Below are 23,475 nucleotides of genomic sequence, written 5' to 3'. Positions count from 1 at the left end.
TAGAAAAGCTCATTCAGTCATAGAATGTCCTTGTCTTAGTGTCTTAGTGTTCTTTTGCTGAGAAAAGACACCATGACCATGACAACTCTTAACAAAAGCATTTAATTGGGACTGCCTTACGGTTTCAGAGGTTTCTAATCCAATGTCATCGTGATGAGAATCATGTTAGCAGATACAGTGTTAAAGAAGCAACTGAGCTTCTACATAAAGATCTGTGGACAGAAAAAAGAAAGAGACTTTGGGCCTAGCTTGACCATTTGAAACTCAAAAGCCACCCCCAGTAACATACTTACTTGACAAAGACCATACCCAGCCAAGTATCACCATACCCTGATGGCCCAGCATTCAAATATATGAAGCCTGTGTGTGCTATTCTTATCCAGACTACCACATACTTATAACACTAATGTTAATCAAGTAAGAAAAGCTTTACTGACAAACACAGTCAGGGTTACTGGGTTGTTTCCTGTAATTTTGTTAAGAAACAGTTTGTGTGAAAGGGGTTTTGAAGAACATCAAATCTGCCTCTTTCCTCAATCCTGTCATCTCTCTCACCACACACTGGACATAGACATTTTAGGTGCTAAATCAGTCCAATACAGTTGGCAATATTCTCATATGCCAATGCAATAATAAATTCTAATACCCTAGATTCACTCTTCTAATTCAGGGTTAGTGTAACATCACACCACACATTTTTTTATTTGATATATTTTTTATTGACATTTAAAATGATTTCCCCTTTTCTGCCCCTCCACTCCCCGAAAGTCACATAAGCCCCCTTCCCTCCTCCTGTTCTCCCACCCACCCCTTCCCACTTCCCTGTTGTGGTTTTGCCCTATACTGCTACAATGAGTCTTTTCAGAACAAGGGACCATTCCTCCATTCTTCTTGTACCTCATTTGATATGTGGATTATGTTTTGGGAATTCCAGTTTTCTAGGTTAATATCCACTTATTAGTGAGTGCATACCATGATTGATCTTTTGAGACTGGATTACCTCACTTAGTATGATGTTCTCCAGATCCATCCATTTGCCTAAGAATTTCATGAATTCATTGTTTCTAATGGCTGAGTAGTACTCCATTGTGTAGATATACCACATTTTTTGCATCCATTCTTCTGTTGAGGGACACCTGGGTTCTTTCCAGCTTCTGGCTATTATAAATAGGGCTGCTATGAACATAGTGGATCATGTATCCTTATTACATGCTGGGGAATCTTCTGGGTATATGCCCAGGAGTACACCACACATTTTTATGATACACAATCATAGCTCCAATACAACTCCTTGTCTTCTGACTTCACCCATCTCTTTCTTCTGCTATCATATCTTGGCACAGGTCTTGTGAAGTTTATGGACATTCTTGTTCTTTGCTTTCCACACTTTTATTTATATTAATTTGTATCCACTAACAACATAGACTATAGTTTTGATATTCTTCTACAATTAGTTTTTGTTCTTTTATGTTCTTTTTGAGATTTCTATGTGTCTGTGTGCAAGTATATGAACTCACACCAGTTGGAACTACAACTAATTATAGAAGTAAAAAATTATCCAGCCCAGTACAGTGTTGTATTATGATAACTAAAGGCAAGTTAGTAAATTCAGAAATAGCCACACAATTAGTTGATGTAGTTTTTGTCTCAACTGAGTGCTTGTTAAGACCTTTTGAAAAGCCTACCATGTTGTTCCATCTTTGTTGCCTAGTAAAAGCTCTGTCAGAATAATGACTTGATATTTAGCTGGAAGTCATTAGTCTTTCTAGAGTTTACTTACAAAGCTCATGCTATCTTTATTAATATTTATGACATCACTATTTCAAGGGTAGCTATTTGAAACAACAAAAGGGCAGAGGCCTTGAAACTGTTTTGTGTCCTAGTAAATGTGCAGATGTCAGTGGTGCAAGCCTCTAATTAGCATAATGTCTGTGCCAACCGTCTTGTCTGGCATTCCTTGCTGCTATGCACCCCACTCTCTGTACGTTTGCATCTTCTAATGCCAAAGGTTTCCTTTAAGCAAAAACAGTAGGTCAGTTATTTTCATAACTATTATGTTACTTTGATTCTACAAAACTCATGCAGCCTTTTTTAAGCAGTGGGGACATTTAAAATAATCATGGTATGATTTTTCTACATAAATAATAAATCTAGTAATCTTTTTTAATTTCAACCAAGTCTTTTCTAAGAGTTGTGCTTAAAAGATTGATTTGTTTAATGATTGTCTGTCACCAAGCACCTTTGCTTTCTCTATTGAAGAGATTAAATGTAGTGGTGCAGGCTCTTGTAGACACTCGCTGGATATCTCCATGTTCAATTAGTTGTGTAAGTGTTGGCTTCAACAATGGGGCCTTACTGTTACTTTTTGGAGAACAACCTATAGTCTTGGCAGCAGCCTACATTGGTTGGGGATCCCCATGGGCCCCCTTTGGCCAACAATTCAATTTGATATAACCTAATGTCAGTACTGTAAGCATCATTTGGTGACAGGTGATGGCCATTTAGAGCCTCTGCACATATATTATTGCTATGTTTAATATTTTTATGGTATTACAGAGTATATAAATAAGGACATCTCTAATTTTTATTCCTTCTCTTAGACTTTTTTCCTTCTGTTGGTTTATCCTGTCCAACTTTGATATGATAGCTGTTTTATATTATTATGTTTTATTTTGATCAAAAATGAATGATAAAATAAAAAACCTATTTACTAGGGTATAGGTTAACAAGTGTTCTGCCATTGAACCCTGCTGAAAGACAGAAAATGCAATGGAGTGACATTGGGTTTATCAACCAGTCAGGAGAGGACTTATGTTCCAAAGTCAATAAAGGAAAGAAAATGTTAATCAAATGAAAGTGCTTTTTTAATTATAACTATTTTCCCACACTTACTTCAGAATGTACATGTAGACAGGAAATTTCTATTGATGTTTTATTTTATCTCCTATTATTTGATCACAGTTTGATAGGTTTGATTTTTTTTTTTTTTACTTTTTGAAGGTTTTTGGTTTTTTTTGTTCTTTCTGGATTTGGGGGATGTTGCTTTGGGGTCTTATTTGATTTTTGAGAAAGAGCTTAAAGTTAAGTGAGTAGGTATATGCAGAGGGTCTGGAGGGAAAGAATATAATCAAAACATATTTAATTTTTAAAATTGTTTTAATTAATGAAAAAGAATATATGTATGTAAAAATACACAGCTCACCCATCTGCTTTTTTGACTAATTGCCCATCATCTATAAAATACTGTATAAAGACTTACTTATTGTTATTAGTGTGATGGCTCAAATTTTCCCAAATAGATGTGTCATTTTTGAAGTGTCAAAAACTATTCTAACCTCTAATTAATTATTGTATCAACAAGAAACCATTATTATAAGCATGTTGTCAAACTATCCTGGCTATAAGTTTTTATAGGCATGACTATTATGGATTAGACTAACACAATTTCAAAGTGGAACACTTTGCTTTCAAAGGTTTCAGGTTGGCAAGAGACCCCTAGGACAAGGAGTATCACAGGGAAAACATGCAGTACTATTTTACCCACCTGGGAATACATCAAGACAAAAATGTATTATCAAGATATAATTTCTTTCATTATTGCAAGCACAATTTTAAGAACATGTTCAGTAGATTGAATCATAAGAGGACCTTACAACTGCCATGGCTATTTTAAAAAGAAAAAGGCCACTGTCTTAGTTATGCATTCATTTACACATTTATTCTGGCCTCTTACAGGAACTGATGGTGCTTTCCTGAAAAGCTGCAGCACACCAATAGGAATGGTATCTAAATCTATAGACTATACTTACAATCATAAAACATCTTTCTTCTTAATGATGAACTTTTAAAGTTTATCCAAATTTACAATTATATAGTGCCATTTAAAAATAAAAATAAATCCCATACTATCTATAAATATCTAATACAAATAGTAAAAAGGCAAATTAAACGTCTATACTGGTGTTTTCCTTATAAATTTTCTATATGTACCCAAACATTTCTCCAGCTGTATATTCACTGATAATTTTTTGCATGGTACCTAGCTGATTATAAATTTTTACTAAGATTTTGAGTTAAAGTGATTCCACATTTTAAGTTTTAACTGCACTTACATTTTAAATAAACACTAGAAGGTTTAGACTATGGTACTCATGCACAGCTTGGTGTGTTCTGCATCTGCAAACTTTGAAAGTACTCTCTTTTGTTTAAAAATAATGAAGACATTAGTGGTGATTTCTATCAGGACTCTATATCAAACTGATTAAATAACTAGATAATACAACCCAAATTCTATAGACTATGGTCAAAATAACCCTGTGTGACAAGAGATTCTGACCACAGACAAACAAAAATAAAGCAGTCAGGACCAAACCAAACACTGGAAAATATTCTGGAAATGATTTCCAGTGGGATACGATGAAGAAGAAACTAATGACTGTTTAGTTAATGTGAGATTACCACAGTTCAAAATAATGTGGATGCTTGGTGTGCCATCTATGAATAGCAGAACTGGAAATATTACCTAACCCAGAAGCAGAGGTGTCTAATAGCCAACTTTCACCTGTCACAATAGAAATTCTCATGAGCTGTGGCTAAAGCCAAACAAATGGATAACACAGAAAATGCTTTAGGAGGGTAGAAGGTAAAGGGAGAAATGATGTTTATTTAAAACATGACCAACATTAAAGGTAGACAATGAAGACTGTGAAAAAACATAGAGTACATCAGTGCATCTCTCAGCCCTCACCCAAGAAGATTCAATTTGCAGGAAATAGGGATTCACAGAAACCACAATCACCCAAGTGCAGAGATTAACTGACTAAATAGTGTTCATCCTAAATGGAATGTATATACTCTAAGTGTCCCTAAGGCTCAGGACCCTTTCAGAGAGAGGGCAGGAAACAATCCAAGAGCTGAATGACTAGAGTGATACATCTGTATCACTGCAGCTGCACAAAGGTTCAGAGAGCATGCAGAAAACCTATGCAAGCCAAACCAGACCAACTCCGACTCATAGCCATTAAGATGGCAAATGTTAGGAGCTGGAAAAGGGACAGTTTTCTCTAAGACTGTAGCCTCTGATAAGTCACGTGCTCTCCAGAGGAAGACCACACAGCCAAAAATATTGGAGCAGTACAATCTGGTATTAGAAGATGCCTATCAATATGAAGAGGTAAAAACTGTAGGGAAAGGGTGAGGACATTTAGGAAGAACTGCCAGGGTCAATATGATAAAAGCAGTTTGTATGAAACTTTCACAAAGAACAAGTAGTTTTGGTTTGTTTTAAGGGAGAAAGCAGCCAACATTAGATATGAAGAAGACTGCAAGTATCTGCTTTTCAAGAGAACACAATTTAAGAATTGTTGCTTAAACCAGATATGAAAGACTACAGTGTATCTGGTTATCTGCATCTCTCAAGTCTATATGACCAGAATCAAGACAGCTTTGAATAAACTTTAAATGTATGTATTATATATTTTATAAATGTATATAATAATATGTAAAATATATAAAATGTATAAAGATATAAAATGTATTTTATATATTATAAATGTATATAAAATCAAAATAAAGACAACTGAATGCACTTTAGCACAAAGAAGAAACACTTTATAAAATGAAAGGTTACAGACTCATTGGATCAACACTCCAACCTAGAATGAATGCTGTTGGATATTTATGGCTCTCACAATCAGACGTTTTACATTCAGGATAACCTGGCACTGTGAGCTGTTGCGCCTGGAGATTTTACAGCAGTGGGACTGCCATCTCACACTGTCAGAAACAGAGCATAGCCTTCCCTTGTTGAGACAAGAGCAGAAATGAATCATGCCAAGGAGGCCAATACTGTGGAAACTGTTCCATCCTTCCGGTCACTTCACTAGGAAAAGTGTCACCATGAGCCGAAAGTCAATCCTTAACAGTGATGACTTACTGTAGAAAGTGGCTTGGGGACAGATTTACTGTCGCCCTCCTCACACCACTCTGTTTCTGTCTCCAAAAGACTTCTTTCCCATAAAAAGCCTTGTTAGGAAAGGACATATGCATCCTAGCATATTAATAAGGCCCGTCCTTGTCCATTCTGATAAAGTGGACACTAAGGGAAAAGGAAGAATGTGTACTGAATAAGTAACTTCTAGAACTGTGCAGTATGCAATGAGTCTTCTCAAGTACTCATCATAAGGTACAGCATTTAAGTAAAAATGACAAGGAAGGTGCAGCAGAAACCTTAGTTATTGGTAGTTAATTACATGACAAACCATATAGTGTTTACATAAATATTAGTACTAATCTTCCAAAAAGATTGCAAGGGTGAAACTTAGATATGAAATTATTTAATCAAACACAACTGCTTCTTATTTTAACTTGCTTTCACTGGTTAAAAAAAGAAAACATAAGACTGTTAAGTTTCACCTATAGTTAAAAAATAATATGACCGCCAGAAAGGACCAATCAAACAAAAAGTTTTCAAAAGTATTTGGTGAATATGTGTTCACCGAATTATTGAGACTATTTCCAGCAGCAAAATCTGGTATCACAGAGGGGTATCAAGAATTTGAAGCTGGCCTGGATACATTGTGAGACCTTCTCTCAAAAACACCATCAATCAGGGATATGAAATTGGCTTAGAGGAAAATGGCTCTTGTTGCCAACCTGATAAGCTAAATTCTATCCCTATGATCCATGACATTAACAGAGAACAATTCAGTAAGTTATCCTCTGATCACACACAGGCACTTTCACACACACACACACACACACACACACACACACACAAAATAAAAAAGTGTAAAACACTTCCAAACAACAAAAATACAGTCACTCCATATGCACACTCATAAGCACATAATGAAGGCACAGTCACAATGCAATGGTATGATTCTTGTCAGGAGTGCACACGTCTCTAGGTTTCATCTGTAATGTGAAAAATACAAGTGAAAGAAAATCTCACTGTACATTAAAAGGCTGGAAGGCTTTATTAAGCAGTGTAAAACATGGAGCCTCTGAAAGCAACCTTCTTTAAAGAAGGGGTGGGGCATCACAAGACAGAGTCTGCTGTTGCCTTGATTTTGAGCTTCATAGTCTCTAGCACTCTAAGCAATGCATTCTTGTAACTCAAATTATGCAGTCTACGTTATTTTATATGGTCTTATAAATAGACTTAAGATACCAGTTCAAAGCATGGGTCTAAAATATCTCACAAATGATATGTGAAAGAGATTCTTCTGTACAGTAATGGCTTTGTATGAGATGGTTCAGATGGCTCCCTTTAAGTCATGTTGGAGACTCTCTGGAAAAAAACTACTAGAAAATCAAGGGTTGTGAGTTCATGAACTCCAAGGAGTAAAAGAGAAGTTACAAAGCCAATAGAGAGGCTCATTTCACTTTTCCACATCAGCTCCTAAGAACTGAAAAGGAAAAGAGCTCTCATTTCAGCCCAGGGATCCTGGGTGAGGACAACAGACAGTGGGACCTGTAAGAACCTGATGGGTTCAGAGAGGACCAGAGCTACTTTTAGCCCAATATGGCATGTACTGACCTTATTCAGCTCTTCCCTCCAGAGGCACTGGCTCCAAGTGTTTGGAAACTATCATAGTAGGGGGAGCACAGAAGCTTAGAAAGAGCAAGAGAGAAGCCACTCTCTTGCAATGACAGAAGTCTTGCCTGCTGCTAGGGGACCACAGGAATAAATGTCAGGTTTTAGGTTTTAGATGTTATATTGAATATGCTAATTACCAAACTGAACATGTTTCTTTTTGTGGAGGGGGTTATGTGTTCTCAACTCTGTAATCTCTGTATAAGGGCAAATGTCCAGGGGCTTGCTGAGAGCAGAGTTAAGTTGTTTCATGATCATATACCTGAGCCATTTGAAAGAATCCCTTCAGCATTGTGCTTCCGGCCATAAGTGGTGTCCATGAGCAGTATCTGGAAGAGTCAGCTTTCCTTCATTCTGTTGCCCTTGTGCCTCATACACGTTCATAATTCACAAAGCTGTTTTGACATTGTCAGCATTCACAGGGATAGAGTGTGGAACTCTTATGGAAGAGTTGAAGGAAGGATTGAGGGACCCAAATAGCACAGGAACTCCACAGGAAAACCAACAGAGTCAACTAACTTGGATCTTTGAGAGATCCCAGAGACTGAACCAATCACCAGCCAAAGAATGAGTCTGGGTTGGACCTAGGCATTCTACTCATGTATAGTAGTTGTGCAGCTTGACACAGTTTCTCTCAACAACTGGAGCAGGGCCTGTCCCTGAGTCAGTTGCCGGCCAGCCTGCCTGCCTGCCTGTGGATCCTGCTCCCCTAACTGGGCTGCCTTATTTAGCATCAGGAGAAGAGGATGTAGTCCAGTCCTGTGGTGACTTGATATGCTGGAAGATAGGATGTACATGGGGTGGTGTGGGAGTGGCGTGGCGGGGAGGTAAGGTGAGGGAGTGAGGAGGGTTGGATGAGGAAGAGAATCTGCCTGAGTGGGTACTGGGAAGAGAGGGGACTGATATTCGGATATAACATGAAGAGAGAGAGAGAGAGAGAGAGAGAGAGAGAGAGAGAGAGAGAGAGAGAGAGAGAGAGAGAGAGAGAGAGAGAGAGAGAGAAAGAAAGAAAGAAAGAAAGAAAGAAAGAAAGAAAGAAAGAAAGAAAGAAAGAAAGAAAGAAAGAAAGAAAGAAAGAAAGAAAGAAACTTTCTAAAAGATGGTCTTAAGGATAATGGCTTAGCTCTCCTGAAGAAGACACTTTCCTATGAAAGACAGAAGCCCTCTCTGGCTGCCCACTAGTCAGTCTCTCACAGCTCAGTTAGCCTCTTACAGTTTCCAGCATGTGGATAATCTTTACTGTTTACCTATGTGTTTTTCATTTTAGCTTATGTTTTACTGGGCAATTACTTCACACATTCTTTTTCAAATCAGCCCACAGTGTATGACGGACTTTTACCGAATACACAAGAAACATGTGAAGTCTGGAAACAGAAGCTATAAGATAAAAAAGTTTTTTATCCTTTTCACTCTTTTATTAGGTATTTTCTTTATACACCCTTTCTTGGTTTCCCCTCAGAAAACACCCTATCCCAGCTCCCCTCCCCCTGCCCACCAACCCACCCTCTCCTGCTTCCCTGTCCTAGCATTCCCCTCTACTGGGGCATCCAGCCTTCTCAGGGCCAATGGCCTCTCCTCTCCCTCTGCTTCCACATTTATGCCACACAGAACTGGTGAGTGTTTTATTCTCTGCTAGCATAAATTTCACTGCATATTTTAAACATTTGTAATCAGTATAGGAATGATATATAGATACTTAATTCACAACTGTAAATGGTATATACATTTATAACACAGTAAAATATTCATTCATTGTAGAATATGGATTCTTAATAATATATTACCAAATATATTCATTATTTATTATAAAACAACAAATTTATTACACTTTTGAACTAACAGAAATTTTGGATTTTTTTAACCAACCCTTTCACACACACGTACACACACATACACACACATACATACACTCACACACACATACACACTCACACACACATACAAACACTCACACATACTCATACACACACACACACAGCCTCTAGTAATGGTTATTTTGTTCTCTATTTGTCTCTGTCCAATGGGGCGTTGTCAATCTGTTACTTATTTCACTTAACATAATGTCCTCTGAGTCTTTCTACATTGTTACAAATGAAAAGCCTTCCTTAACTACAGCTGAATAATATTCAATTGTGTATGCACACTGCATTTTCCTTATCCATTCAACAACTGAGAGTGACTTAAGTTGACTCCATACCCTGGTTCCTGTGAGGGATGCTATGCCAGTGAACACAGGTGGGCAGATTTCTTCCCACCACGAGGAACTGAGCTCCTCCGTTATGGAGGAGCTGAGGTTTCCGTTATGGAAACCTCCCATGTTGACGTTTTGGAATATGAAAGGATGGAGGCAGAACTGCCCTGGAAAAGAAACCTTGTTACCACATCAGAAAATTGTTGGCTGATAGGGTTTCTCCTCCTTAGAGGAAGGCAGATGGTCATATTTATACATTACATGTAGGTTTCCATTGTGAAAGAAAAATTTCCTTGCACATTTCTTTTTAACTTTGTTCAGTGTACTCTTCCACTGTGAAAAGAAGCTGCAAGCATGCTTTGTTACAAATCTTTGCCTCCATCTTTTCTAATGTCCCAAATCTATTGAAAAACAAAAACCAACAGATATTATTTATTCATTTTCCTTTTTCAATCATTTATTCAATAAATGCATACTAGTCTGAAGGAATGTAACTTTAAATTTTTAGCACTTAATTTGCCAGTAACTTCATACAACACTCTCAGATCAATCTTAGCTTCTGTAAGAGAGTCAGGATCGAAAATCTGATTGGAATAAACATAGTGAGCCCTGCCCATCCCACATGATCTGCTATCACATAGTTTTGCATGTGTGTTTAGTTCAATATTTGATCCCAAATTCAATAAATACTCTGATTTAAGGAGTCACATTTGCATAAAACTCTGGAAGGCAGCTATACCACTTGATTAGTTGCTAATGTCAACAAGCCTTACAATTGGGAGCAGCATCACTATCCAGGTAACACAACTGAATGCATAGGAGGTTAGGAAAACACACGGACAGAAGAGACAGCGAAACTAGAAGAGCTAGAAAGAATCATTGTCTGTTTACAGACACTCCTCTTCAAGAACCTGAGATTTTAATTATTTAATTTGTAACCTTTATTTAATTTTAAGTCTATCTTGGCTCATAGTATATAAAATCCATACTGAAGGGATGAATACTATCTTTTAAAAGAAATTAACAGTAAGAAGTCTACCAAGTAACTACAATATCAATGAAAGAATGATTTTGGTAGGTGAAAGGGCACATGGTAAGATTTGTTTGAATGTTTTGAATGTTTTATTTTATTTTTATTGAGTATATTGTTTCTTTACATTTCAAATGTTATTCCTTTTCCTGGTTTCCCCCCCACTGAAACAAACCCCAACCCATCCTCCCTCTACCTCAGTTAGGATCCCCCTCTACCCAACCCACTCCCGCCTACCTCCCTTGATTTCCGCATGCTGGGACATCTATTCAGCCTTCACAGGACCAAGGACCTCTTCTCCCACAGACGCCTGACAAGGCATTCCTCCCCCACAAATGTGGCTGGAACCATGTGTACCCCTTGGTTTATGGTTTAGCTTATGGGAGCCCTAGGGGGTCCAGTTGGCCTATATTATCATTCTTCCCATGAGGGTACAAATCCCTTCAGCTCCTCCAGTCTGCCCTCCAACTCTTCCAATAGGGACACTGAGCTCAGTCCAATATTTGGCTACTAGCATCTGCCTCTGTATCTGTAAGGCTCTGTCAAGGTCCCTCAGGAGACAGCCATATCAGGCTCCTTTCGCAAACACTTCTTAGCATCCACAATAGTGTCAGAGTTTGGTGACTATATATAAGATGAATCCCCAGGTGGTACAGTCTCTGGGATAGCCTTTCCTTCAGTCTCTGCCCCACACTTTGTCTCCATAATTACTCTATTAGTATTTTGTTCTCTTTCTTAGAAAAACCAAAGCACCCACACTTTGGTCTTCCTTCTTCTTGAGATTCAGGTGGTCTGTGCATTGTATTCTGTTTATTCTGAGCTTTTAAGCTAGTATCCACTTATAGGTGAGTGCATACCATGTGTGTTCTTTTATGATTGGGTTACCTCACTCAAGAGGACACTTTCTAGTTCCATCCATTTGCCTAAGAATTTCATAAATTTATTGTTTTTAATAGCTAAATAGTACTCTATTGTATAAATATACCACATTATCTGTATCCATTCCTCTGTTGAAGGACATCTGGGTTCTTTCCAGCTTCTGGCTATCATAAATAACACAGTGGAGCATATGTCCTTACTGGAGCACCTTCTGAGTATATGCCCTGCTGGGTCCTCAGGTAGTACTATACCCAGTTTTCTGAGGAACCACCAAATTGATTTTCAGAGTGGATTTACAAGTTTGAAGGCCTGTCAAAATGGAGGAGTGTTCCTCTTTTGCCACATCCTCTCCAGCATCTGCTGTCACCTGAGATTTTCATCTTAGCTATTCTGACTGGTGTGAGGTAGAATCTCAGGGTTGTTTAGATTTGCATTTCCCTGATAACTAAGGATGTTGAATATTTCTTTAGTTGCTTCACAGCCATTACAGTTTCCTCAGTTGAGATTTCTCTCTTTTTTTAAATATTTTTATTTTCTATATTCTTTGTTTACATTCCAAATGATTTCCCCTTTCCCGGATCCCCCCTCCCCATATGTCCCATAAACCTTCTTCTCTCCATCCCTTCTCCAATCACCTCCTTTTTCTCTGTCCTTATATTCCCTTCCCATGCTAGATCAATACTTTCCAGGATCAGGACCCTCTCCATACTTCTTCATGGGAGTGATTTGTTATGCAACTTGTGCCTTGGGTATTCAGGGCTTCTGGGCTAATTAATATCCACTTATCAGAGATTGCATTCCATGTGTATTCTTTTGTGATTGGGTTACCTCACTTAGGATGATATTTTCCAGATCAAACCATTTGTCTAAAAATTTTGTGAATTCATTGTTTCTAATTGCTGAGTAATATTCCATTGTGTAAATATACCACATTTTCTGTATCCATTCCTCCTTTGAAGGGCATCTGGGTTCTTTCCAGCTTCTGGCTATTATAAATAAGGCTGCTATGAACATAATGGAGCATGTGCCTTTATTGCATGCTGGGGAATCCTTTGGGTATATGCCCAGGAGAGGTATAGCAGGGTCCTCTGGAAGTCTCATGTCCAGTTTTCTGAGGAACCTCCAGACTGATTTCCACAGTGGTTGTTCCATCTTACAGCCCCACCAGCAGAGATTTCTCTATTTAGCTCTGTACTCCATTTTAATAGGGTTATTTGATTTTCTGGAGTCAAGCTTCTTGAGTTCTTTGTACACATTAGATATAAGCCCTTTATTAGATGTAAGATTGGTAAAGATCATTTCCCAATCTGTTGGTTGCAGTTTTATCCTACTGACAGTGCCTTATACAAGCTTTGCAATTTTATGAATTCCCATTCATGTTCTTAGAGCATAAGTCATTGGTATTATCTTGAAGAAATTTCTTCTGTGCCCATGTGTTCAAAGTTCTTCCCCACCTTCTCCACTATAAGCTACAGTGTATCTGGTTTTATGTGGAGGTCCTTGATCCACTTGTAATTTTTACAAGGAGATAAGAATGGGTCCGCTTGCATTTTTCTACATGCTGAACTCCAGTTGACCCAGCACCATTTGTTAAAAATACTGTCTTTTTTCCACTTGATGGTTTTGCCTCCTTTTTCAAGTGACCATAGGTGTGTGGGATCATTTCTGGGTCTTCAATTCTGTTCCATTGATCTTCCTGCCTGTCTTTGTACCAATACCATACAGATTTTATCACTATTCCTCTATAGTAGAGCTTGAGAACAGGGATGGTGATTCCCCCAGAAGTTCTTTTTGTTGAGAATAGTTTTATATTCTGGGTTTTTTTGTTATTCCAAATGAATTTGCAGATTGCTCTTTCTAGCTCTATGAAAAATTGATTTGGAATTTTGATGGAGATTGCATTGAATCTGTAGATTGTTTTTGGCAAGATGACCATTTTTATTATATTAATCCTACAAATCCATGAGCATGGAAGATCTTTCCATCTTCTGAGATCTTCTTTGATTTCTTTCTTCAGAGGCTTGAAGTTCTTCTCATACAGATCTTTCATTTGCTTAGTTGGAGTCACACCAAGGTATATAATATTATTCCTGACTATTGTGAAAGAATTCCTTTCCCTAATTTCTTTCTCAGCTTGTTTTTTCCTTTGAGTAGAGGATGGCTACTGATTTGAGTTAATTTTATATCCAGTCACTTTTCTTAACTTGTTTGTCAGTTTTAGTTCTCTGATAGAATTTTTTTTGGGTCACTTAAGTATACAATCATATCGTCTGAAAATAGTGAGATTTTGACTTCTTCCTTTCCAATTTGTATACATTTTGGCCTCCTTTTGTTATCTAATTGCTCTAGCTAGGACTTCAAGTACTACATTGAATAGATAGGTGGAGAGTGGGTAGTCTTGTCTGATCTGTGATTTTAGTGGGATTGCTTCACGTTTCTCTCCATTTAGTTTCATGTTGGCTAATGGTTTGCTGTATATTGCTCTTACTATGTTTAAGTATAGGCCTCGAAGTCCTGATCTCTCCAATACTTTTAAGAAGAACAGATGCTGAATTTTGTCAAGTGCTTATTCAGCATCTAATGATATGATCATGTGGTCTTTTTCTATCAGTATGTTTGTGTAGTGGATTATATTGATAGATTTCTGCATATTGAACCATCCCAGCATTCCTGGGATGAAGCATATGTGATCATGTGAATGATCATTTTCATGTATTCTTGGATTCAGTTGCCAAGAATTTTACTGAGTATTTTTACATCAATGTTCATAAGGAAAATTGGTCTGAAGTTTTCTTTCCCTGTGTGGTCTCTGTTTGGTTTAGGTATAAGCATAATTGTGGCTTCATAGAATGGTTAGTGTTCCTTGTGTTTCTATTTTGTGAAATAGTTTGAAGAGTATTGGTATTAGGTCTTCTTTGAAGATCTGATAGAATTCTCCACTAAACCCATCTGGTTCTGGATTTTTTGGGATGGGAGACTGTTAGTGATTGCTTCTATTTCATCAGGGCTTATTGGACTATTTAGATGGCTTATCTGATCCTGTTTTAATGTTACCATCTGGTATGTGTCTAGAAAATGGCCCATTTCGTCTAGATTTTCCTGTTTTGTTGAGTATAGGCTTCTGTAGTAAGATCTGATGATTTTTTGAATTTCCACAGTTTCTGTTGTTATGTCTCCCTTTTCCCTTCTGATTTTATTAATTTGGACACTGTCTTTGTACTTTCTGGTTAGTCTGGCTAAGGACTTATCTACCTTGTTGATTTTCTCAAATAACCAGCTCCTGGTTTTATTGATTCTTTGAATAGTTCTTTCTGTTTCTATTTGATTGATTTCAACCCTGAGTTTGATAATTTCCTGTCGCCTAAGCCTCTTGGGTGTATTTGCTTCTGTTTTGTTCAAGAGCATTCAGGTGTGATGTCGAGCTGCTCTCCATTTTCATTTTGGAGGCACTAAGAGCTGTGAATTTTCCTCTTTGCACTGCTTTCATTATTTCCCATAAGTTTTGGTATGATGTGTCTTCATTTTCATTAAAATCTAAAAAGTCTTTAATTTCTTTATTTCTTCCTTGGCAAAGTTATCATTGAGTAGAGCATTGTTCAGCTTCCATGTATATGTGTGTTTTCTGTTGTTTTTGTTGGAACTTAAGACCAGCCTTAGACCATGATGATCTGATAGAGTGCATGGAATTATTTCAATATTCCTGTATCTGTTGAGGCCTGTTTTGTTACCAATTATATGGTCAATTTTGGAGAAGGTGCCATGAGGTGCAGAGAAGAAGGTATAATCTTTTGCTTGGATGAAATGTTCTATAAATATCTGTTAGATCCATTTGGTTCATAATTTCTGTTAGTTTCACTGTATCTCTGTTTAATTTCTGTTTCCATGATTAGTCCGTTGCCGAGAGTGGGGTGTTGAAGTCTCCCACTATGAAGGTGTGGGGTTCAATGTGTGCTTTGAGTTTTAGTAAAGTTTCTTTCATGAATGTGGTGCCCTTGCATTCAGAGCATAGATGTTCAGAATTGGAAGTTCATCTTGGTAAACTTTTCTTTGACTAGTTTGAAGTGTCCTTCCTTATCTTTTTTGACAACTTTTGGTTGAAAGTGAAATTTATCCTATATAAGAATAGCTAGTCCAGCTTATTTCTTGAGGCCATTTGCTTGGAAAATTGTTTTCCAACCTTTGACTCTGAAGTAGTGACTGTATTTGTCACTGAGGTGGGTTTCTTGTATGCAGCAAAATGTTGGATCCTGTTTACATATTCAGTGTGTTACTCTATGTCTTTTTATTGGGAGAATTGAGTCCACTGATGTTAAAAGATATTTTAACAAAATGTAGTTATTACCTCCTGTTATTTTTGTTGTTAAAGGTAGAATTATGTTTATGTGGCTATATTCTTTTGGATTTGTTGAAACATTGCCTTCATGCTTTTTCTAGGGAATAGTTTCACTTCTTGTGTTGGTATTTTCCACCCATTATCCTTTTCGTAGAGCTGGTTTTGTAGAAATACATTGTGTAAATTTGGTTTTGTCATGGAATATCTTGTTTTGTGTGTCTATGGTAATTGAGGTATAGCAGCCTGGGCTGGAATTTATGTTCTCTTAGGGTCTGTATAACATCTGCCCAGGATCTTCTATCTTTCATAGTTTCTGGTGAGAAGTCTGGTGTAATTCTGATAGGTCTGCCTTTATATGTTACTTGACCTTTTTCCCTTATTGCTTTTAATATTCTTTCTTTGTTTAGTGCATTTGTTGTTTTGATTATTATGTGACAGGAGGAATTTCTGTTCTGGTCCAGTCTGTTTGGAGTTCTGTAGGCTTGTTGTATTTTCATGGGCATCTCTTTCTTTAGGTTAGGGAAGTTTACTTCTATAATTTTGTTGAAGATATGCACTGTCCCTTTAAGTTACAAATCTTTACTCTCTTCTCTACCTATAATCCTTAGCTTTGGTCTTCTCTTTGTTTCCTGGATTTCCTGAATGTTTTGGGATACAAGCTTTTTGCATTTTGCATTTTCTTTGACTGTTGTGTCCATCTCTTCTATGGTATCTTCTACACTGGAGATTCTCTCTCTATCTCTTGTATTCTGTTGGAGATACTTATATCTGTAATTCCTGACCTCTTTCCTAGGTTTTCCATTTCCAGGTTTGCCTCCATTTGTATATTCTTTATTGTTTCTACTTCCAGTTTTAGATCTTGAATCACTTTATTTAATTCCTTTACATGTTTACCTATGTTTTCCTGTATTTCTTTCATTGAGTTATTGATATACTCCTTAAAGAACTCTATAGGCCAACTTCCTGATTTTCAGATGTGTCGTTGTATTCAGGACTTGCTGTAGTAGGAGAACTGGGTTCTGATGATGCCCATATATATTGGCTTCTGATGCTTGTAGTTTTGAACTTGCCTTTTGCTATCTGGATATGCCTGGTGTTTGTTAGCCTGGGTGACTGTCTGGAGTCTGCCTCTTTTGACCCTGGATTGCTTCAGTTCTCCTGGTAGGCCTGCAGCCTTGGCTGTAGTAGACCACCTGTGGGTCATTCTGACGCTCGGGGTGACTCTTCACAGGGGCAGAGAGGGCTCTGAATTGTTGCCTTGGCTGCAGTAGATCTCCTAGGTGGCCTTCAGACTATTGGGTCAACTATTCTGAGTGCAGCTGGTTCTCAACTGCTCTGAGTGCAACAGGTTCTTTAGGATGGATCAACTGCTCTGAATGCAGAGGGTTCTCAACTGCTCTGAGTACAGTGAGATCTCAATTTCTCTGAGTACATCAGGTTCTCAACCTCTGTGTGCAGCAGGTTTTCTAGGATGGATCAGGAGATGATGTCTTCACTGGAGCAGAACAGCCAAGAGTCTACCCCAACAGAAAAGACCAGGGCTGAAGGATTGGAAGTGGAGTGGTATTCCGGAGGTCAGGGGTTTTGGTGGTTGATGGGTAGTGAGTCCCTAGCAGCAGCTCTGGGATTATGGAGGTGGGACTGGGTTCTTCCCAACTGCTCTGAGTGCAACCAGTTCTCTAGGATGGATCAGGTAGGTTTAAATGGATGCAATGACACATACATCAAGTGCTGTACAATTCATATGATTAAAAGAGATGGCAAACATACATGCAAATTGAAGTTAACCTAGACAGAGCATTGTTGAGTACTGGGGAAGTACATTTGAGAATTTATTCTTTTGTTTGTTTGTTTGTTTTTGTTTTTGTTTTGTATAAAATTTTTTATTCGATATATTTTTATTTACATTTCAAATGATTTCCCCTTTTCTAGCTCCCCCCACTCCCCGAAAGTCCCATAAGCCCCCTTCTCTCCCCCTGTCCTCCAACCCACCCCTTCCCACTTCCCCATTCTGGTTTTGCCGAATACTGCTTCACTGAGTCTTTCCAGAACAAGGGGCCACTCTTCCTTTCTTCTTGTACCTCATTTGATGTGTAGATTATGTTTTGGGTATTCCAGTTTTCTAGGTTAATATCCACTTATTAGTGAGTGCATACCTTTTGAGTCTGGGTTACCTCACTTAGTATGATGTTCTCTAGCTCCATCCATTTGCCTAAGAATTTCATGAATTCATTGTTTCTAATGGCTGAATAGTACTCCATTGTGTAGATATACCACATTTTTTGCATCCACTCTTCTGTTGAGGGATACCTGGGTTCTTTCCAGCATCTGGCAATTATAAATAGGGCTGCTATGAACATAGTAGAGCATGTATCCTTATTACATGGTGGGGAATCCTCTGGGTATATGCCCAGGAGTGGTATAGCAGGATCTTCTGGAAGTGAGGTGCCCAGTTTTCGGAGGAACCACCAGACTGTTTTCCAGAGTGGTTGTACCAATTTGCAACCCCACCAGCAGTGGAGGAGTGTTCCTCTTTCTCCACACCCTCTCCAACACCTGCTGTCTCCTGAATTTTTAATCTTAGCCATTCTGACTGGTGTAAGGTGAAATCTCAGGGTTGTTTTGATTTGCATTTCCCTAATGACTAATGAAGTTGAGCATTTTTTAAGATGCTTCTCCACCATCCGAAGTTCTTCAGGTGAGAATTCTTTGTTTAACTCTGTACCCCATTTTTAATAGGGTTGTTTGGTTTTCTGGAGTCTAACTTCTTGAGTTCTTTGTATATATTGGATATTAGCCCTCTATCTGATGTAGGATTGGTGAAGATCTTTTCCCAATTTGTTGGTTGCCGATTTGTCCTCTTGATGGTGTCCTTTGCCTTACAGAAACTCTGTAATTTTATGAGGTCCCATTTGTCAATTCTTGATGTTAGAGCATAAGCTATTGGTGTTCTGTTCAGAAATTTTCTCCCTGTACCGATGTCCTCAAGGGTCTTCCCCAGTTTCTTTTCTATTAGCTTCAGAGTGTCTGGCTTTATGTGGATCCATTTGGATTTGAGCTTAGTACAAGGAGACAAGGATGGATCAATTTGCATTCTTCTGCATGCTGACCTCCAGTTGAACCAGCACCATTTGTTGAAAAGGTTATTTTTTCCATTGGATGTTTTCAGCCTCTTTGTCGAGGATCAAGTGGCCATAGGTGTGTGGGTTCATTTCTGGATCTTCAATCCTGTTCCATTGATCCTCCTGCCTGTCACTCTACCAATACCATGCAGTTTTTAACACTATTGCTCTGTAGTATTGCTTGAGATCAGGGATACTGATTCCCCCAGACTTTCCTTTCTTGCTGAGAATAGTTTTAGCTCTGGGTTTTTTGTTATTCCAGATGAATTTGATAATTGCTCTTTCTAACTCTGTGAATTTATTCTTAAAAGAAGTAATTGGTGTGGATTTAAAAAGAAACCATTGTGATGACAGTGAGCCTATGGTTGACCCTGCGTGAGAGCTGCCTGGCAGCTAACCAGGATGGGGCTTGGTTTTACTTGAGGAATCAGGAAGTTTGATGGGGCTAATAAGTGCAGTGCTGGGTCATTGCAACTGAATATTAGCATGCAAGTAGCAAAAGAAGCAGCTATGGAAACAAGCTGATTTCAAAAGTTTACCCATGTGGGATGAGGGCTCTTTCTTTTTCAGTATAGGCAGCTAGCTAATAATTGACAAATTTATCGCAATCATCTCCCAAAATGCCTCTGTAACCATGTGAAATAAAAGAAGCAAAAGTGAAGATAACCATTGTTCTATAAAAGTTATGAATCTGGATACTCGAAAATTAAAATTTCATCTCATCTAACATTATCAGTTTTATGTTCATAAAATGGTCACATAAACATACATCTTGTTAAGTGATGACACAACAGGCTGAGGAGATAGTACAATACATAAAACACTTGCTGCCCAAGTATGAGGACCTTGCATCCCAGAAAATTGTGTGAATATTTCTACAAAAAAGAGTCTGAGATATGAGATATATCATCAGAAAACTGGGATCAAGTTAACTTGGCATACCCAGTGGCAAATAATAAAAAGACCCTGCTTTACACAAAATAGAAAGTCAGGAAAGACAGCCAAGATTCTATATTTGGGCAGTGATAAACACTTGTAAAATACGCGCACACACACACACACACTGGCACAAACATACAACCTTAGTTTCTTTTCCTATTCTGTAGCAAAATACTTTGACATAAGCAACTTAAAGGAGAAGAGGTTTATTCTTGATCATATTTGAGGTTACTCTCTCTCTCTGTGTCATATAAAGGAAGCTACTGCTGCAGGACCTTGAGGAAGTAGTCACATTGCATGTACCATCAAGAAACAAGAAGTAATTAAGGCATATATATACAAGTTCTCAGCTTGCTTTTTCCATTGTATATATATTGGGAATGGTCCTGTCCACAATTAAGATGGCTCTTCCAATATCAATCAATGTAATCAAGACAAGAATGACCAGATTCCTATCTCCCAAATGGTCTTAGATCCTATCTAGTTGACAATTAAGACTACATCACACACACACACACACACACACACACACACACACACAAGCATACACATCACAGACACAAGAATAACTGCTACAATAATCAGTTGTGTTACTCCTAGTATTGCTTTAGTGATGAGCCAAAATTCTCTTTTTCACAATGAGAAACAGTCAGTCTTAAGTTCTACACAATTACGAATAGTTTCTCCATTGCAGTGATTGTTTCCACTGCTAACAACAACAATCATAGAAAATAGCTGCTGATTTAGTCAAAGAGAAAACTAGGTTAGAGTCTATACACTCTCAGCTGTGTTTACTGGTCAAACATTTCCAGTCATTTACTGACTCCTTAGAGATTATTATTGCAATTATAAAACTAGAAAATAAAAGCTGTACACAAAGCAATCTCCATGTCATTGAATCATGCCTCTGAGGCTTACTAGATAGATGCTTTTTGCAAGATGACAATAAATGGCCATTAGGTTTACTTCAGATAACTAACATTGTAGAAGAACACTAGGAAGAAACAATGAGTTCTAACAAACAATGTCTAACCATGAGTATGGTTGTGCTATCAGAATTTAAGATGTAACCTGAATAAAATAGAGTGGGAAGAGCACATACTAGAGGTGCAGTTCCTTGGTGACAGATAAATTTTCAATAGTTTCCCTATGCTAAAGCTTAGGTTAGCTTTACCTGAGAAAGGGCATCCAGGTAGAAATCTGCATATAAATATCAGAATATGAAGTTCTCCTTTGAACAGAAAGTTGATGGGTGATAATAAAACTATTAGGTAAAGATTGCCAGCCAGGTTAATACCAGTGAATCAGACATTCAAGGCTAAGAAAATTATTAATTCCACATATTTATAAAAACTTTATTGAATTAGTGTTCCAGGATACAGAGAGTAAAATGCAATGTCCAAACCCCAGAAAACATCAAAGAAAATTCAGAGGACAAATGACCCACACCTGCCAACAAGCACAGCTTGCCCATGTTTCCTTAAAACCACATGCAAGAAAATTATATCATGTTTGGTCATCAGGGGACTAATATAAACCTTGGATAAAAGGTTGATTACTTATAATTATAAAAAATGATGAATAACCTTGTCATATTATAAAATAGTATAATAAATTATTTCATCATGGTATGTTATAATTATATTGTTTCATACATTTTGTTATGACACTTTAATACAGACTTGTTCATATTTATCCCTTGATCATTCCTCTCCCCCATTTTGCTACACTCCTTCTGGATGATTTCCTTCCTACATCTGAGCGACCCTCACCTGCTTTCATATCATATATATTCGATGATATCTCTGTTATTTCTCAACCCTACCTTCTTCCCTTTCATGGTCTCCTTTCTAATTCCATGGCCTACCCATGTGTGTGCATCTTCACTTTAACTCAGTAGTTAAAATTTAGATTCTACATATGAGAGAGAACATAAAGCACTTGTCTTTCTGAGTCTGGCTTGTTTCTCTTAACATAATTATTTTTAATATCATTTATTTTCCTACAAATTTCATCATTCAAATAACAGTGTAGAGACTGTCCACTGTGCAGGTAGACTACACTTTCTCTACCCATTCATCTTTAGGATAATTCTATTTCCTAGTAATTACAAATAGTATAAAGATAAATTTGGATCTGCTACTATCTCTATGCTAGGATTTGGGTTACTTTGGCATATATACCTAGTCATAATAAACTGGGTCACATGAGAATCCTAATTCAGTTTTATAAGAAACATCCACACTGACTCACATAGTAGCTGTGCCAGTTTCCACTCCCACCAGCAGTGATAAGCCAACTTTCTCCACATTCCCATAAGCATTTACTGCCATTTGTTTTTGGAATAGGGTGAGATGAAAGTCAAAGTAGCTTTTGTTGCCATTTCCCTGGTATGTAAAGATGTTAACCACTTTCAAATACCTTTTGGCCATTTGTATTATTTCTTTGGAAAATTCTTCCTTTAGTTCATTAGTTTATTTATTGATCAGAGACTATCTTATTTTAAATTTTTTCAGTTCTTCATATATGTTAGATATTAGCCAACAACTTTTTTGCCCATTCTACAGACACTCCATAACCTGCTGACTGCCCCCTCTGCTTTACAGAGCTGGTTTATTGACGTGATCGCATTAATCGGTGTTCAGGGTTATGTCCTATGCTGTCAATCTTCTCAGAAACCCTTGCCTGTCAGCATCATGACCACTCCCCTAAGGTGTCCTTCACTAGCTTCACTGTCTCAAATCTTAGACTCAGGTCTTTCATCTGTCTTGAATTGCTTTGTGTTGGGGGCACAAGATAGGGACTGAGCCCTGTTCCTTCATGTGTTGAAACTGTTTTCCCAGCATCACTTATTGAGCAGGACTTTTTCCTAATGTATGTTTTGACACTTGTCAAAAGTTAAGTGCTCATAGATGTGTGGATTTTTCTGTTCTATTAATCTGTTTTTATGTTACTATCATGGTAGGTTGTTACTAGGTATGGTTCAATAGTATAATCTGAGAAAAATACTGTGTTGCCTTTAGCATTGCTCTTTCTGCATATGAATATTTTGTCTATGCCTATCTTTTGTATTTCCATATGAATTCTAATATTCTTTTAGTTCTAAAAGAATATCATTGGGTCTGGGCAGTGTTGGCACACTCCTGTAATCCCAGCACTTGGGAGGCAGAGGCAGGTGAATTTCTGAGTTCGAGGCCAGCCTGGTCTACAGAGTGAGTTCCAGGACAGCCAGGGCTCCACAGAGAAACCCTGTCTTGAAAAAACAAACAAAAAAAGAATATCATTGGAATTATGATGAATTTTGCATTAAAGCAAATCTGCATACTGCCTTCAGTACTGCAGCCATTTATCTAGTGCTATTTTTGTCTGACACTAAATGTCACT

The sequence above is a fragment of the Apodemus sylvaticus genome, chromosome 11 (assembly GCF_947179515.1).
Source record: "Apodemus sylvaticus chromosome 11, mApoSyl1.1, whole genome shotgun sequence".
Lineage (NCBI taxonomy): Eukaryota > Metazoa > Chordata > Mammalia > Rodentia > Muridae > Apodemus > Apodemus sylvaticus.
Note: the sequence above shows the minus strand (reverse complement) of the source record.